The following is a 16,213-nucleotide window of genomic DNA, read 5'->3' on the forward strand; positions in this document are numbered from 1 at the left end:
ACTGCGGACCTGGGCCAGCCACTGGGCTAAGTGCATAAAGCCAATGTGGCCATTGCCCTCCAAGTAGCGATTCCCCCCGCTCCCGCCTTCAGTGAGCATAAGTTAATTTCTCAGAGTTCTCCTTGGAATAGGATGTTACAGGAAGGAACCCCTGGTGAGATCCAGCCACCAGGAGAGCTTTCTTATGTCTCCCATTCATGCCTCTGCACGGGAAAACCTCCTTCCCCAGGGCTCTCCTATGCATCCCTAGGAGCCCTTCTCTGACCATTCTATAAGGAGTGTACCCAGGCTTCTCGTCCCCTCCCCCTGTGAGTTCTCCAGGCCCGCAAAAGCCCAGAGTGACCGCCTTCCAAGGCAAGTCTAATGCTGTCCTCTTTCTGCTGGAGTTGGGAGTCTGGTGAGCTCCGGGGGCAGGTTCTCCAGCCTCCTCTGCCTCTCCTCAGCCATCCTAGGCAGCAATCCACGGGGGCGCCTTTCAGTCCTACCAGGACTCCCAGGGCCTTTGGGCACCCCTGACATGCCCCTCCTCCCCTGCGCCCACGCCATTGCTTATCCTGAATTTATTCCAGTTCCTCATTGTGTATCCTCTTCTGATTAGTAGGAGTCTCCCCAGGTTCCGGGGCTGGTTTCGTCCCCACGGGTGCCCCAGTGCCCGCACCTTGGGGAAGAGAGAGATGTAGTCTTGACCTTTTGCAGAGAAGACCCCCCCGGGGGCAGGAGCGAGAGGAAGAGCATGGTGCCCCTGTTGAGACTGCCATGCCCTGTCTAGGAGATCCTCCCTGACTTAAACAAGCTCGCCTTTAGGCAAACATTTCGGGAGCAACCCGGGCAGCGGTCGCGGCGCAGACTCCCCCCACCCCCCATCCCCCACCACTCGAAGCCCGAGCGCGCGTCCCCCAGGAAGGGTCCCGGCGACCCCGAGCTCGCTCCTAGCCGTGCGCGCTGCTCGTCGTGGGGTCGCCTTGTCTCGCGCGTCCAGCCTGCAGGTGCCGTCCCGGCGACCTGCCCGCCGCCCCCACCCCACCCCGGAGCCGCGGTGGGCAGGGCCAGGCGCGCGCCGCCGCTTCCCTCTGCGCCCGCTCCCGCCCCCGGCGCCGCGGCGGGCTCAGTGCTTGCTGGCGACCCGGCTCGGAGGCGCGCCATGGCCCGAAGCATGCTTGGCCTCCCACGGCGCGGCCTCTGGCTGCTCCTAGGTGAGTAGGGCCGGGGTCCTTCGGGGGAGAGGGGTCTCGAGGTGGGGGGGGCGGGGGCGCGGGAGTGCGCGGAGACACGGGCACCTTTCCCGCGCACGCCCGGGAACGCGCTGCCCCGCACCTGTGCTCCCGGCCCAGCGCCGCAGCCGCCGCGGGTGCAGGCGTCCTGGGGCTCTCGCGTGGCGTTGGAGGGACTCCATACTACCATACTACCGGGACTCGGATCCTCGGCCCACGGGTCCAGAAATCAGTTAAAGCTGAGAAGACGACTGGCATGTGCCGCAGTGGCTGATTTGCAAACAAACCTCCCTAGGATGCCCTTTGCAAACATGAGACTAACCTTCGCCCTCGTTTCCACAGCTTTTTTGTTTGTGAACTTGGCCTTCTGGCTAAGAGAAGTTCAAAGAGGGACTCTTGGTGAGGAGGCAGAATATACTCCGCTTTCTGTTTCCGGAGAGTTTATAACTGAAACCCAGAGGCAACAGGAACATGCACCAGACTTAGCATAATTTACCCTGAAATTATCCTCACAGGCTTTCCTGAGGCAAAGCTAAGAAGCCTTTCTAAACTCTTTTAGCCACTGATTCATCTCCTGTATGCAGTTACTTTTAAAAAAAAAGGGGGCACCTGGGTGGCTCAGTGGGTTAAGCCTCTGCCTTCAGCTCAGGTCATGATCTCAGGGTCCTGGGATCGCGTCGGGCTCTCTGCTCGGCGGGGAGCCTGCTTCCTCCTCTCTCTCTCTCTGCTTGCCTTTCTGCCTACTTGTGATCTCTCTCTGTTAAATAAGTAAAATCTTAAAAAAAAAAAAAAAGGCACTTAAATGGCAGAATCCTTCTGCCATTGGTACTTGTGGGCTTTCCCTGGAACAGGTGATGTGGGTCAGGAACATCTGCACAGGTGCCCCGAGTGCTGGTACTGGGGGAGGGCTGAGTGCTGTGCTGGCTTCCTAGCGGGGTGGCAGCTGGGGGCGTGTGGCTCCTCAGGGGAGATGGCCCAGGGCACCTGGAGGAGCGGGGCTTAGGACCACCTAGCAGCCCCTCGGTGGCCAGTGGCCAAGGAGTCCCTCTGCATAAAACCCTTAGCCTCTACCAGCCTGAAGTGTGATCAAAAGACTGATCTTGCCCCTTAAACTGTTTTGGCTGAAGTTACCTGTAAAGCAAAATCTTACAGTAGTATTCTCTCCTTTTGTGTTAAGATCCCTTTGGCTTGACATGGAATTTACTGTTTTAATCTCCTAAGAAATGAACATTTCTCTGCTAACAGAGCAGGGAGCTGGGTTGTGTCATTTTTTTTTTTTTTTTTTTTTTTTAGCATAACTGACTAAAGAAATGCTCTTTACTGGATTCCAGAAGCTGCACCTTCTAAAGACTGTGTAAATAAACACTCGGGCAGGAGTGCCTATAAAGACCTTCCTTGTTTACCGTGAAAATACACACGTAATGGTGGAAGTCCAGAGTTCTATAATCTTAACATTAGTCTGAGCGGTCTGGCTAATGTTATAGCTTTATTTTTCCAAATAAACACAACTCTGTGAGGTTATCAGTAAATTCATGTTATCAGAGCCCAGCGGTAATTAGTAGAATCATGGAGCACACACTGTTTTCTTCCCGAGATGTAGCAGAAGCCAGGTCTCCTTGGCGTTGCAGACTTAGCTTCCCAAAATAGCAATGTGGAATTTCTTTCTTTCCTTTTTTTTTTTTTTTTTTAATGTGCTGGTCTATTGGCTCAAGAACTTCTCTGTAACAGTCTTACAATCAAGCTATTGTAAACCTGGGCTTTGTGCATACTCTTCTGTTTACAGAAGACCCTGACATTACCACGTGCATCTTATAAATTTCATATACGGCCACTGAAATCTTTTCATCCATCAGCAATGAAGGACATTTGCAAAGCACCCAGGGTTATTCTCTGATGGCCGGGTCCGTTGTCAGTTCTGTCTGGCGCCCACCTCTGCTCAGGAGCGCTGGCTGACGCTGTCCTGGGAGCCGGGTGTGCCGGCTGCACAGGCACGTGCAAGAATGAGGACATTCTTGCAAGGCGGTTGTATTTGTTGAAATAAGGGACTCTGTATCGGCACAAGTATAACTGGGACGGGCTGGGACGTCGCAGGAAATGCAGTATATGTGACCAGATCATCGTGCTGGTTTGAATCTGAGGGTAGTTCTCACCCTGGAATCCAAAGCTGAAGGATTATTATTTGTGAATTTCCTCCCGTGTGTTTGTTTACTCTCCCTGTGCATTTAACTGCAGGGAGAAGTTTCTGGATTTTTGTGTCCCTTCCATAGGCACTTGCCTGTCAGTACAGGTCCAGCCAGTCCCAGGCCAGAGCTGTTGAGTGGCACTTACGTTCACACTGGAAGTGGTTGTGAGCAATTCTCCAAGGAAATGTGTTAGGTGGGACCCTTCCAGCAAAGAGCTGCTCTGTTCCTCCTGATTTTTTTCTCCCAGAATGAATCAGTTTCACAGCTTCTCATTAGTTGAAATTTGGGTCTGGCAGAGTGTGTGATGAGGTTCCGGGTTGTAGTGTGAATTCTACTGAAAACGCAGCACCCCCAAGCATGGAACCCCCAGGCTTGGCTGCCAGCGTCCCCCTCCAGTGGGGGCGGAGCCTGCCCTTCCTGGGGGCGCCCCCTGGCAGTGTGGGCTCTCCTCCCTGTGGGCCCCAATTCAGGCCTGTGCACAGGCTTGCCTGAGGGAGGGCAGGGAACCCTGGGGTTAAACCGTCTGTTTGCTGGATCCAAGGGAAAACCCATCTCTCTCATCACATCCCTCCTGCGAGCCACGGGTGGGGTTGGGGGGACCAGGACAAGACAGAGACAGAGCTCTCCAGACACCTTTGAGCCACTCAGATGGAGCTCCACCCTATGACCCCCATTACGTTTACAGGACAGCGGGTGGCAGGCAGTCCTGGGGGCTTGGAAACCTGCCCCAGGACCTCTTGTCCAGTGGGACGCAGGGAAGCTGTCCGGACGGGCAGTGCTGAGCTGAGAGGAGTGAGCAGCGGTGGGGAGAAGGGGAGAGGGGCAGCGGGCAGAGGCGGCAGTGGTGGCTTCACCTGCGCCAGTCCCTGTGCTGGCCGGCCTCTGCCCACGGCGTCCCCAGGGGCCCAGGGGAGACAAAGCTGCTGTGGCCACTTCAGTCTTCCAGCCCTCCCTGACAGGGTGACCTCTCGGGCAAGTCCTGTTTCTGGAGAACTCCCTTGTTCTTAGCGAGGAGGGTTATGTCAACAGGGCAGCAACAGGAGGGCTCCCAACCTAAACAAGACCTCGTTCATATTCACATAATGAAGTTACTGTTGTCCATGGAAGATTTTTTTTTTCCCCTGAGATTGTTTTTTCTTAGTATTTTCTTTGACGTGGAAGGACCCGACTCTCTTCATCCCTGGAAGCCCGGGCTGTGAGCAGGGGGTCCCTAGAGGCATGCCAGCCAGGACTCCACCAGGGGCCGGGGTATCAGGCGCCCCTAGTCTGAACCCCACAGCCAGGTCTGGCTTCCTTTGTTCCTCGAAGGGGACTGCCTGCCTCAGGAAGCCTTCCCTGGCCATCCCTGCCCCCCATCCCTGGGATGGGTGACCCTCCTCCCACTGGGTCACTCACAGGAGCTGGAGCTGGGGTACGGTGGACCCGGCCAGTGCCCACCCGTGCTCTCCTGGGCTCTGCACCCCAGGCCCACGAGTTGCCACCAGCAAGGAGTCTCCTGAGCCACACATGCCCGGGAGGGCAAAAGGCAGCAGCTGACTCAAGCAGTTGGGTACTGATGCCCTCCTCAGCCTGGGACAGCCCCTCGGCCCCATAAGAATGGCCCAGCACGAATGTCCATGGAGCTGAGGCTGAGAAGCCTTTCTTATAAACAGCATCTATGAAGAGTGCCCTTGACCTTAAAGGAAATGAGCCATGGGAGTGGAGCTGGAGATGGGGGCCCTTACCCCAACCCCCAAGCAGTTTAGAAAGAGCACCCCAGTTCCCCAGGATGGTTATGGAAAGGCCCTGAATCTTGGAATTTTCTGGAAGCCTTTATGGCTAAAGGTTGCAGAGAAGAGGGCATAGAGCAAGGCTCGTGTTGAAGGAGGACCCGGTTGGTCCTGTGGGCCAAGGTAAGACGTTCAGATTTTATTCCAGGGCAGTGGGCAACCCTGGGCTGTGCAGTGCCTCCAGTTGAAGGCAGGGGACTGGAGAGCGCTGGTGGGATAGAGGTGAGGGCAGAGGCTTGAGATGGCAGGAGTGAGGGGCCCCAGAGAGTCCCCAAGGTGACGGTGAGGGTCGCACTGTGGGGGTGGGGGTGGGCCACGGGGATGCAGGGAGGTGTTGGAGGGTGGGGAACTGGAGCTCCACAGCTGGCTCCCCAGGAAAGCACGTGGCCCCCGGTTGAATTCAAATGTTAGATAAACAACAAATTGCTTTGGTGTAAATATGTCGTGGGCAGTACTTACATACTTGTTTATCTGACACTCACACAGGACTGGGCATCCTGTGTTTGCTAAACCCGGCAGCCCACACCCCAGCAGTCGCATTGGGTTAGGTGTCCCCTTGGACACTCAGGGGACAAGGGCAGGCAGGTGTCCACGTGAGCCCAGGTCACAGCCGAGAGCTCTGGCCATGAGAGACATCTGGGATAGCCTTAGAGTCGGGAAGGTGTGAGAGCCACAGACAGAAGGGATGCAGAGGGGGTAGGCTGGGGACCAGAAGCCAAGGCGATGGGTGGATAGAGACATGGCTGCTGGGTGCCACAGGACACTTTGACAGGGCCAGTGTCCATGGGGTGGTGGGGAGGGCAGGCCGAGGTGGGGTGCTGTGTGGGCGTGGCCAGCTGGCGCCCCCTGGAAGGGGTGCGAGGGTCAGCCGGAGCATATGCCCCCCTCAGCCTTCCCCTGTGTGCCCTAGTGTTAAATATGCAGACTTCTGGTTCATCTGATGATGCGTCTGCGCTCGCGAAGTACCTGTCGCCGTTTGAACAGCAGTTGCCCTTACTTACGGACCGATGGGATTAACACCAGGACTGCCTGATTACCAAGCAGCAGTCAGTGCCTCCACCCTCTGGCAGGAACCTGTTTCTCCTGCAGAGGCCTAGCAGTCACTACAGAGGGAAGACTTTTGGGATGCCTGGGTGGCTCAGTCGGTCGAGCGTCCAATTCTTGATCACAGCTCAGCTGTTGATCTCAGGGTCGTGAGTTCAGGCCCTGCATTGGGCTCCACATCGGGCATGGAGCCCACTTGGAAAAAAAAAAAAAAAAAAACAACAAATGGGTTACTTGCCGCAATTTATTTCTACCCAGCCGCTGCTGGAGTATAATGAAGCTCTGTTTTGTGCATTTGAGGTGTGGCTGGCTGTGTCCCTGAACGTGTTCCTCCACTCCGTGTCCCAGCAACACTGTCTTCTGGCTTTGTTTTCATTCTCCCCCCACCCCACCTGCCCCCCAACCTTGACTTCTGCAGCAGATCCATAGCTCATCTCAGGAAGGCCGGTCTGGTCACCTTCTCCCAGTTGGGACCATTCATTTTGTTTTCTGCTCCCACTGGGTTGGAGGCCCTGCTGCTAGGGTGGGTGGGGTGGGTGACAGCAGCTGCCTCCCTTTGCCCCCTGCTGACGGCAACCATGCCTCCAACCTTCGTTCTCTCTGCTTTGGGCAAGATGCTTCTTACTTAATTCTGTCTCTGCCAGGTGGGAGGGGAGGAGGGAGTGAGGACGATCCTTCTTCCCACACACGAGGTCTGTTTTTATGATGGGAAGGAAGAATCCTTGAACAACAGCCTGTGTGCGGCCCCTCGGCAGCTGGCAGGATGGGGACACAGGTGGGATGGGGACATAGGTGGAGAGGTCTGCGGGCAGGAGTCTCCCTGTGTTTCTGGGACAAATGGAGTCTCCTGGGGCCTGGGAGTCTGATAACCGCTGCTCATTTTGAGTTTTGCTCGTGATCACTGAGTCAGGAGCCTTCGGCGCGTTCCAGGATGGGGCCTGGGTTCTCTTCCCCAAAGACATGCGTGAACCTCCATTCTGAGTTGGGGCGGTTTGCTCAGTGCCAGTGAGAGGTCCCCCGGGAGCCGAGGGGTCTTCGTGTCCACCTGCAGAGGCGTCTGGGTGGGACCCTTTCTTGCCGTGAAGATAATGGTGGGGGGGCGTCTTTCATGGGTTTCCTATTTCTTAGAGCGGTAAGGTTGTTTCACATTTTCTGTGAACTTGTCCATTTTATCCAACACATAATTACAGGGATAATTATCTTATTGTCCTAACTGTTCTCCATGGACATTCGCCCTTTTCAGCCCGACTCTATGGATAGATGACTTTGTGTTCGTTGGTCCAAGAGGATGGCTGCGTAGCTCTGTTAGGTATCCGCAAGCCCCACCCCAAAGAACCAGATCTTTTTCCTTGGGTGCCAGATGTGTTCGCTTTCGTTCTTCCTGCTTAGCAATGAAACTAGTCCTGTCACTCCTCTGCTTGGCCTCCGGGCTGCCTCCTGCGACTTTCTGTCCTCTGGCCATCAGTAATATTTTCTAGAGTTTCTGTGTTTGTGGTTTTAATTTCCTCTTTACCGTATGAATTATTTGGAAGCAAGTTTTTTAAAATCCCAGCAGCTCAGGCTCTTTGGATTTTCCCCCGGGATCCCTGCTTCTATTGTGTTGAGCTCGGGGAGTGGGTCACAGACCACCCCTGTGTGCATCAGGGTTCCTTCTTGGCCTTACAAGATTTTCCTTCTGTAAATGGCCCAGAAGCCCAGGAGAAGAGCGGGAGGTCTTGGGTGTCCCCTCCAGTCTTCACAGTGAACTCCGTTACCGAGGTGTCCTTGTTGACTGCAGTCTCCCTGAGCTATCTTTGGCCGAGAGCTGTGGGGAAGCTGTGGGGACCGGGAGGGCTCCCTGGTGGAGAGGCTGTGCTCGCCGGGCAGGTGAAGACCATGGGGCACGCATGTACCCAGCCCTGCAGGCCACGTCCTCCACAGCCCCCTCCTTGCTCCTTCCATTTCACTGTTGTATTTTTAATTGTGCTAAAATATATATAACATAAAACTTACCCTCCCTGCTGTCTGGGGCACGGAGGCCATTCACATCGCTGTAAATGCACCACGGCCATCGTCTCCAGAACTTTCCCATCTCCCCGGCCTATAACTCCCACCAGACTCCCACCCTGGTGAACCCTGGCACCTCCAGTCCTGGTTCCCGCCCTTCCACTCTCTGTCTGTGAAGTGGCTGCGATAGGTACTTGAGGTGAGTGGAACCAGGCGGGATCTGTGTCTTTGTGACTGCAAGATTCGTCCCCATGTAGCATGTGATGGCGGTCCTTCCCATCTGAGGCTGGACTGTTTCGTTCTTCCGTTCAGGTGTTGCCGGCCCTCAGGTTGCTCACCCTCCCGGCCGCTGTGACTAATACCATGCAGGGCCCAGGTACGCAGGGCCCAGGTGTGCACGTCCCTGTTGCAGTCTGGGTCACAGGGTAGCTCTGTTCACAGTTTCTGGCCACGACTGCATTCCCACCAGCAACGCGCGGGGGCTCTCGGCACCTTCCCCAACGCCTGTTCTTGTCCGGGTCCTGACGGTGGCCATCCCAACACGTTTGAGGCGCCCGTCGGTGTTTCGCAGGTGGAACCTGACTTTGTGGGGGATGCCAGTGTGGTGTCTCACTCCCTCCGGATGTTGTTCTGCATCACTTAGCATTTTAGCTTGATCAAGCATCCCGTTTTCTCATGGATTCGGGGGACACGGAAACGGGTGCCCCCATGTGCAGCACAGAACAGAGCGGCACTTCAAGGAGGGGAGGGGCAGAGGGGAGCAGGGTCTCTAGGCTACGGCAGGGGTGTGTCAGGAGGGTCCCAGTCAGACGAGCAGCAAATCTGCCTGATGAAGGCTCCGCCGGTGTGAGCTGCTGTTTGAACTGGAAATGAAAGGGTCCATGGGCCTGCGAGGGAACTTCCTCTTTCCCTTGACCAGCTGCTCTGAGCAGGGTCGGGAGCGGGAATTCCTCCTGCGGGAGATAGGGAGCATCTCAGGGGGAAGACGAGACTGCTGGAGGGGGGTCGGTGTGCTTCGGAGGGGAGCACAGCATCGGGGAGAGGCCCAGGAGCCATGTGGGCATTGCCGGAAGGGGCCATGGCAGCCACAGCAGCCACGCAGGGCCTGGCACAGGAGAACCAGAGCTGGCGTGAGGGAGGCAGGAGCAGCTGCTCTGACCAGCGGGAACACCCCCGCCCCACGCTGGGGGGCCTGGGCACCTAATCCTCTGAAACAGTTGTGTCCAGGGCCTCCTGGTCCTGACCCGTCAGTGAGCCCCCCACACAGGGATCTTGGCCCGTGCCGCTGCCCAGCATATTATCAGACCTAGTCCAGATCAGCTTCTTTAACTGGTGAGCTGTGAAAACAAGTTCGTAAAATCACGGAAACCTTTTGCCCTCCTGTGGCAGCATCACACGCCCCTGCCCGACGCCTGTGGTCTTGGCGAGGACGATGGGCTTGAGTTTGCATGGCCACACCCACAGGACTTGGAGGGCCCCAGGCCTCAGGGCCATGGGCCTCCCACCTCTGGAGCAAAACCCCTCTCGACCCCTCGTGGGGTAAATGGCCCCGAGGTGCCTCCCGTCGGGGGTCTGTAGAGGTGCCTTCCGTCAGGGGTCTGTGTGGATGTCAGTCATCCACAGGCTTCGGGGCTGCGGTCTCTGGCGCTGAGGGAGTTGCCCTCACTGTCTCTCCCGTGTGTTCTGAGATGAGCATGCCGAGAGCTGCGTACCGGCTCCTCCACTCCTGGACTGTGTGTCTCTGGGCAAGTCACTGAACCTCTCTGGGCCCCTCTGACCCACTCTGTAAAATAAGAGAATAATAATGTGGGCCTGACCAGATGCTTGCGAGGACTGAGTCAGCGAATGCCTGTGGAGGGCTTAGGACAGACTCAGGCCACGTAAGCTGTGGTTGTCACTCTGGGGCGGACATCCCCGGCAGGCAGTGGTGGGAAGGGAAGCAGGGAGTCCTCCAGAGCTGGGGGGGACCAACCTAGAGCCAGATCTACTTTTTATCTTTTGACACCCAACTTGCTTCCAAAAAGAACACAGATGGGGGCTCCAGACAGAGACACAGGGGTCCCAAGATGCCCGCCCACGACATGGTGTCACAGAGCACTGGGAGAGACAGGAGGAAGAGTATCTCAGAGGAGAGAAGGGAAAACCATTTCAGGAGACCCTGGCTGAGGTAAGGGTGAGGCCCGACCCACGTGGGGCTTTCCAGAAGCCAGAAGAGTCCTGAGAAGTGAAGGGGGTTGTCACAGGCCAGGATTGAGACGCCTCCCCACACATTCATTCCTTCACTTCTGGTGCCGTCAGGCCCCATACTGCCAGAAGCCTGGGGGAGCAGGCGCTACGTCCGGGTGAGATGCAGGCCCCAGGGTCCTGCGGTCAGCGGCTCAGGACAGGCTCTTGCTGGCAGTTACGATGGGGTCAGAGCAGGGCTGTGTCCTGGGCAGGGCCAAGGATGTGATAGCTCCTGGGACCTTGAGGGCTGAGTAGGATTTTTTACCAGGCACACAAGAATTTTAATTTTTTCAGTTTGTTGTTGTTTTGTTTTTATTTTCCCAAAAAGGGAAACATGTTGAGGGCAACATGTTCAAACCAAATTCTGGGTACATCGTGTCCTGGGGCACTCGGTGACAGCCCGGGCATGTCTCTTCCTGGGGATGTGGGTCCCCAGGGGATAGAATCAGGGGAGTCTTGGAAGCGGGCGGCTCTCTCCCCGCCGGGCCTGTGAGCAAGAAATGATTCATAGCCACCCCGAGAACCGGCTGAGCAAGGACTTTTCTGACAGCTCTTGGCAGATCTGCAGAGAACAAAGAGATCGCATTTCATCAGTTATATGCTTGTTTAACCTGTGGAAAATATAAAGGAGCATGAGGGAAAAAAAGCAAGATCTTCCAGAACCACACGGCTCAGAGATCCTGGCATTTCCTTTGCGTTTATTACGTGAAGCAGTGTCACTGAAGTCTGACGGACACAGAATAAACGCATTGTATTTAACGTTCACAGTTTGGACGGTTCTGGCATTTGTAAACACCTTCGTGGACCCAAGACTGAGCATATATCCCCCTCACCACTGAAAGTGTCCTGGCCTTTGTCATCTCCCCGTCCTGCCCTTCCCCATGACCCTCCCCATCACCCCTGCTGGCCACCAGGATCCAGGCTCAAGTGTCCCATGAGTTGCTAAGTGTGGCTCACGTTGAAAGCCCTGCAGAGGTGGGCTGCTTGTTCTGAAGTGGGAGGGCTTCTGAGAATAGCACATCCTATGGAACACAGTCCCGGTGGCCCACCTGGAACAGGAGGTTCCCACTTCACAGTCCAAGGAGTGAAGGAGACTGTCCATGCCCCAGGCCAGGCCGTCTCTGTCTGAGATCTCTGGAGACCCCTCCCCCAGCTCATGGGCACCTCGACTTGACATGGAGAGCTCGACTTGGCCCCCAGCTGTTCCCCTTCCCACAGCCCAGCAACCCCCCATCACCCCCACTGTCCCGGAGCCCAGGGTTCAGGACAGTGCAGGGTCTAGGCTTCTCTATCTGCAGATATGCAATCAGCAGCAGGCTGGATCCTTCCTGCTGGGTGAGCAAGCACAGACCAAGGACCCATAAAACAGGACCCATCGGGTTCACACTTCTGGGTCGCTCATTGCTCATTTGAAAACCCAAACCAAGGGTCTCCACGGGACCGTCCTGCTCTCTGCCAGGAGCCCACCCACCCTGTCTTTGTGGCCCCTGGTCCCTTCGCCCTGAGAGGTCTGCAGCCTCTGTGCGGCCTCCCGTCCGGTGTTTTTCTGCTGTGGAGAGAGGGAGCTGTTTCTTTGAATTCTCCCTAAAAGGACACCTAATTCTTAACTAACGCCCGTGCCAAGGAAAGTTCCTGTGCGAACATGCCGAGGACGGAACACAGGCTGCTCACGGCCCCCGCATTCAGCCTTTTAAAGACCCAACTTATGTACGAGGGATGACACTGGCAGCTGGGCAGGAATGGGACCCATTTGGCCCACACAGCTGGTTTTAAAACCATTAGGTACTGTCGTTCCAATGAAAGAAATCCCACAAGGCTGGTTTAAGAAAAACATTAAGTGCCGTTCTCCAGTACGTAAACAATGAACTTGGTTTCCAGATTCTCCCGGACAGCCCACCCGAGCTGGTTCCCGCTGTGGAATGGCCCGTGGCTCAGGGCTACCCCAGGACAGGAGCAAAGGGCAGGGTGTGTGTGGGGAGGGGTCTTTGAGCCCAGAGAGCGGGGTCCTAACCTGGGGAGGCAGCAAGTGTCTCACAGAGAGGTGGGGAGCAGCAGCGTCCAGGGGACTAGCCCAGAGGCCGGCCAGGGTCAAGGCCACGGGGAGGCTTGTGCAGTAGGGGTTGCGCTCACTGGGGTCTGGCATCACTGCTGGACCAACCAGACCGGGATGGCCAGGGGAGGTGGGGCCGGGAGGCTGTTCTCTGTAGCCCAGGGGACAACAGGAGATGGGCCTGAATGTACCTAGGCGGGGACACCACAACAAGAGGGACTGTAGGCTGAGGACGTGTCCCTGCACTGTACTCTCTGCTGGGGACCCCCCGCGGGGGAGATGGCACCCTGTACCCTCTGGGATGGTCTCTGCCCCTCCTGCTGTGAGCCCCTAGAGTCCTTTGGTGCTCACATGAGCCCACGTGGTTTCTGTTGCCAGAGCATCCTGACTGATAGGCACGATTGTCCTTATCCACCCTGAGTCTGACCATTCCAGAGCAGGAGAGGAGCCAACAGTGGGAAGCGCCCTCGCTCCACTCCCACGCAGAATGTCTGTGACATTCTGCTGGGGTCAGTGACGCAACATGGGACGATAGGAACGTGCAGAGCAGCTGCGTGCCAGGGAGGGCGCGCACGCATTTTGGAAAGGCTGGTGGAGAGGCGGCCAACGTTGTTCCAAGAAGAGGAAACCGCTCTAGCCCCTGAGTGAGGCTGAGGACGTGGATGGGGGGTGGGGGGCTCTGGGGTAAGTGGCTGGGACCCCTCGAAGGAGGAGGAGGAGGTGATGGCCATAGACAAGCCACATTCAGGCCTGGGGTTGTCTGGGGAAGGCCGTTCTTGGCAGGGAGACAGGCACGTGCTTGGGGCAGAGAGGCAGTGGGGACGAACAGAGGGGTGACCCTTGGAAGGAAGTTGGGATGGGCAACTTGGGACTCCTCCCATGAGTAGGTATCTGAGCCCTCCCCCACCCCCGAGCTCCCTGTGAGCCCCACACCGCGCCTGTCCACAGCAGGCGGGCTTTCGAGTCACTCTTTCCCTGAGCCTGCCCCGACAACACTAGGTGTCAGCCACAGCTGGTCCTTGGGGCGCACCCCCCGTGCCCATGTGGGCTCCATGGGACACACACCTGGGCTGTCGGGAAGTGGCAAGAACTCGGGTGGGTATGTGGCCCCTGAGGCCAGGGGAGCCGTCTGGCTCCGAGGCCCCCAAGAGATCCTGAAGTGCCCCGGGGATGTGCTCTGCCCTCCCAGCCTCCTCTGCTGCACCCTCTGGGATGGGGGAGGAGGGTGCTCCTTCCACGATGTCCAGGGATGGGTCACCTCACCCGCCTGTGGGTCCTCACCTCGGGAGACCCTCCAAGAAGCTTTCCCCACATGCCAGCCTTTCTTCTCCGCCCTCCCCACCTGCCCCTTCTCCCTAGCTTCTCAGGCCAAAAGCCCAGGAGCCTTCCAGGTGCCCCGCCAGCCTCAGCGGGACCCATCCCCAGGGGACTCCCTGCAGTGCTGTGGGCACAGGGAGGGCTGGGCCTCCCCTCTACCTCCGTGTGTCATGGGGTTTGCTGTGTGTTTTGTCTGGGTTTCTCTTTTTCTTTCATTGCTATGAGATTTCACTGTGGTGGCTTCAGCGCCCTGTGCAGGTGTGTGCTGCCGGACTCTGTCACTTCCTTAGTTCAACGAATTCGTTTTCCCTCCCAAGCTCATCTCATGTCCTGGTGGGATCGGTGGGCCTTGGGGCCTTCACGTAAATCCTCTGAAAGCCCGCAGAGCCCCCAGCCACTGCTGGGGTTCCCTCACTCTATCTCTTTCTGGAACCCCCAGGCTATCAGTTCCCTCGGACTGTAGTCCTTCTCTGACTGTGAGGCACAGCGTGTGGTTGCATGCTTGGGGCTGGCCACCTGTCCCCTTCCTGAGAGCTGCCATTTCCCTGAGGGGACAGCTCTTGCCCACTTGTGACATCTTGGCCTGTCTTCCAGAAACACAGGTTCTGACCAGACATGGGCCGGCTGCCTAGCCTCCGTCAGTCCCGCACCACCTCCCTCTCCGGGGGCTCCGGGAGGGCATGGGGAGGACACACCTGAGGGCAACTTCAGAGCTTTGCGGTCAGTGCTCCCCCACAGGTGGCCTCTGGCTGGCCTGCCCTCCAGGTCCTCAGTGTCAGGCTGCCCTTGTGTTGAAGCCTGCCAGTCGGCTCTGTTACCTGTAACCAAGGCTGTACTTTATCTCTTCCTCTCCCGATTTGGCACCTTACCTTGTGAGCCAGTTGTCACCCCCACCCCATCCAGGGCTTTGGCTTCCCACTCAACACTCCATTCTGGCATGGTTATGGGCTAGGTCAGAGCCCTGGTCTGCCATGTGTGGAATTCATTCATCCTCCCACTCACCCATCCATTTACCTACCTATCTTTCCATCCATCCATCCATCCCTCCAGTCATCCATCCATCCATCCATCCAGTCATCCATCCATCTATCCATCTATCCCTCCATCCCTTCATCCACCCACCCACTCATGCACCCTCCTTTCTGTGCACCTACTTATCTACCCATCCACCTACCCACTTGCCCTCCAGTAACTAGCCATTGAGCCCCCAGGAGTTGCATTCTAGAATGGCACTTCACAGCCTGCCCCTTCATCGTCTGCCCTCTCCCCAGGTCTGCAGCAAAAGATAGGTCACGCCCTCCACTGCACTGCCCAGCTTCTTGTCCAGCCCTCAGCCTCTTGGGACTGGGAATTGGTTGAGTGTGGGGCCTAAGGCAGGTGAGACAAATTCAGTCAAGCCTATACCTCTTCTGGGCTGGGACCTTAGGCCCGCTTCTGCACCCCAAAGCCTCTGTTTCCCCATCTAGTAAGTTCATGATCACAGTAGGACCTGCCTGCAAGATCTGTGCGCATATAGAGAGCTTTGAGCAGGCTCATGTATTGTAGGGGCTGGAGTACCATCTCCGCATTTTGCTCCTGAAAGATGGAGTCACATGGGGGGGCAAGAGTCTGAGGGGCTGTGGGACAAGCCCACTCACATACACACCACCTTCTAGGCCGTGTTTCAGAGTCAGACCCCAGAGCTCCCTGCATAGTCTGAGTGCCTGGAGGGCCACCACCCTCCCCTTGGGTGGGCCATCCCACCCACTGCCTTGTGGGCTTCCCAGACCCAAGAGCTGCAAGGAGCAGCTGGGTGTCCACACAAGCCCATGAGGCCCGACGTGGAGTCCAAGAATTCCTCTGGTAGCCCTGGCTTCCCAGCTCCAGGCCTCCTTCAGGAATCTGGAAAGGCCATGATGGTAGGGGTCCCGTGGGCAGAGAGCCAGGATAGCCTGATGGGCAGTAGGTGGGCCAGGCCTTGAGGAGGGATTGTGAAGGACCCCCACTGCCCTGGCCCTGCCTGGTCCCGTAGACAGGCAGAGGAGGCTGATGTGCAGCCTGAAAAGGAAGAGCAGGGAGGCCTAGGGGTGGGGACCCAGGGGAAAAATCTTCCTCACCTGTCAGCAGCCACCTGAGCCAGTTGTGGGCTTAGTGGGGAAGGGAGTGAATTTTGGTTTGTGCAGTGCCTTCCTTACCCTTTTGAGCTCATATGTATCAAGTTGGAGGATAGAGCACGTTTCACATCTTAGTTTGTCGGTGTGGTTTGTAACCAGTAAGTATCCAGACCTCAGCGTCATGAGCTGGGGCTCCTCAAGGCAGGTGGGCTGTCCCTGGGACTGAGAGCCAGAGCCTGGACCCCACGTTCTGGCCCAAATCGGCCAGAGGCCTGGTGGCATCAAGGGGGAGGAGACTGTTTGCAATCCCAGGGGTCCTTAGTTTCCCCACGTG

The sequence above is a fragment of the Enhydra lutris genome, unplaced genomic scaffold (assembly GCF_002288905.1).
Source record: "Enhydra lutris kenyoni isolate GAN:26980312 unplaced genomic scaffold, ASM228890v2 scaffoldscaffold1, whole genome shotgun sequence".
NCBI lineage: Eukaryota > Metazoa > Chordata > Mammalia > Carnivora > Mustelidae > Enhydra > Enhydra lutris.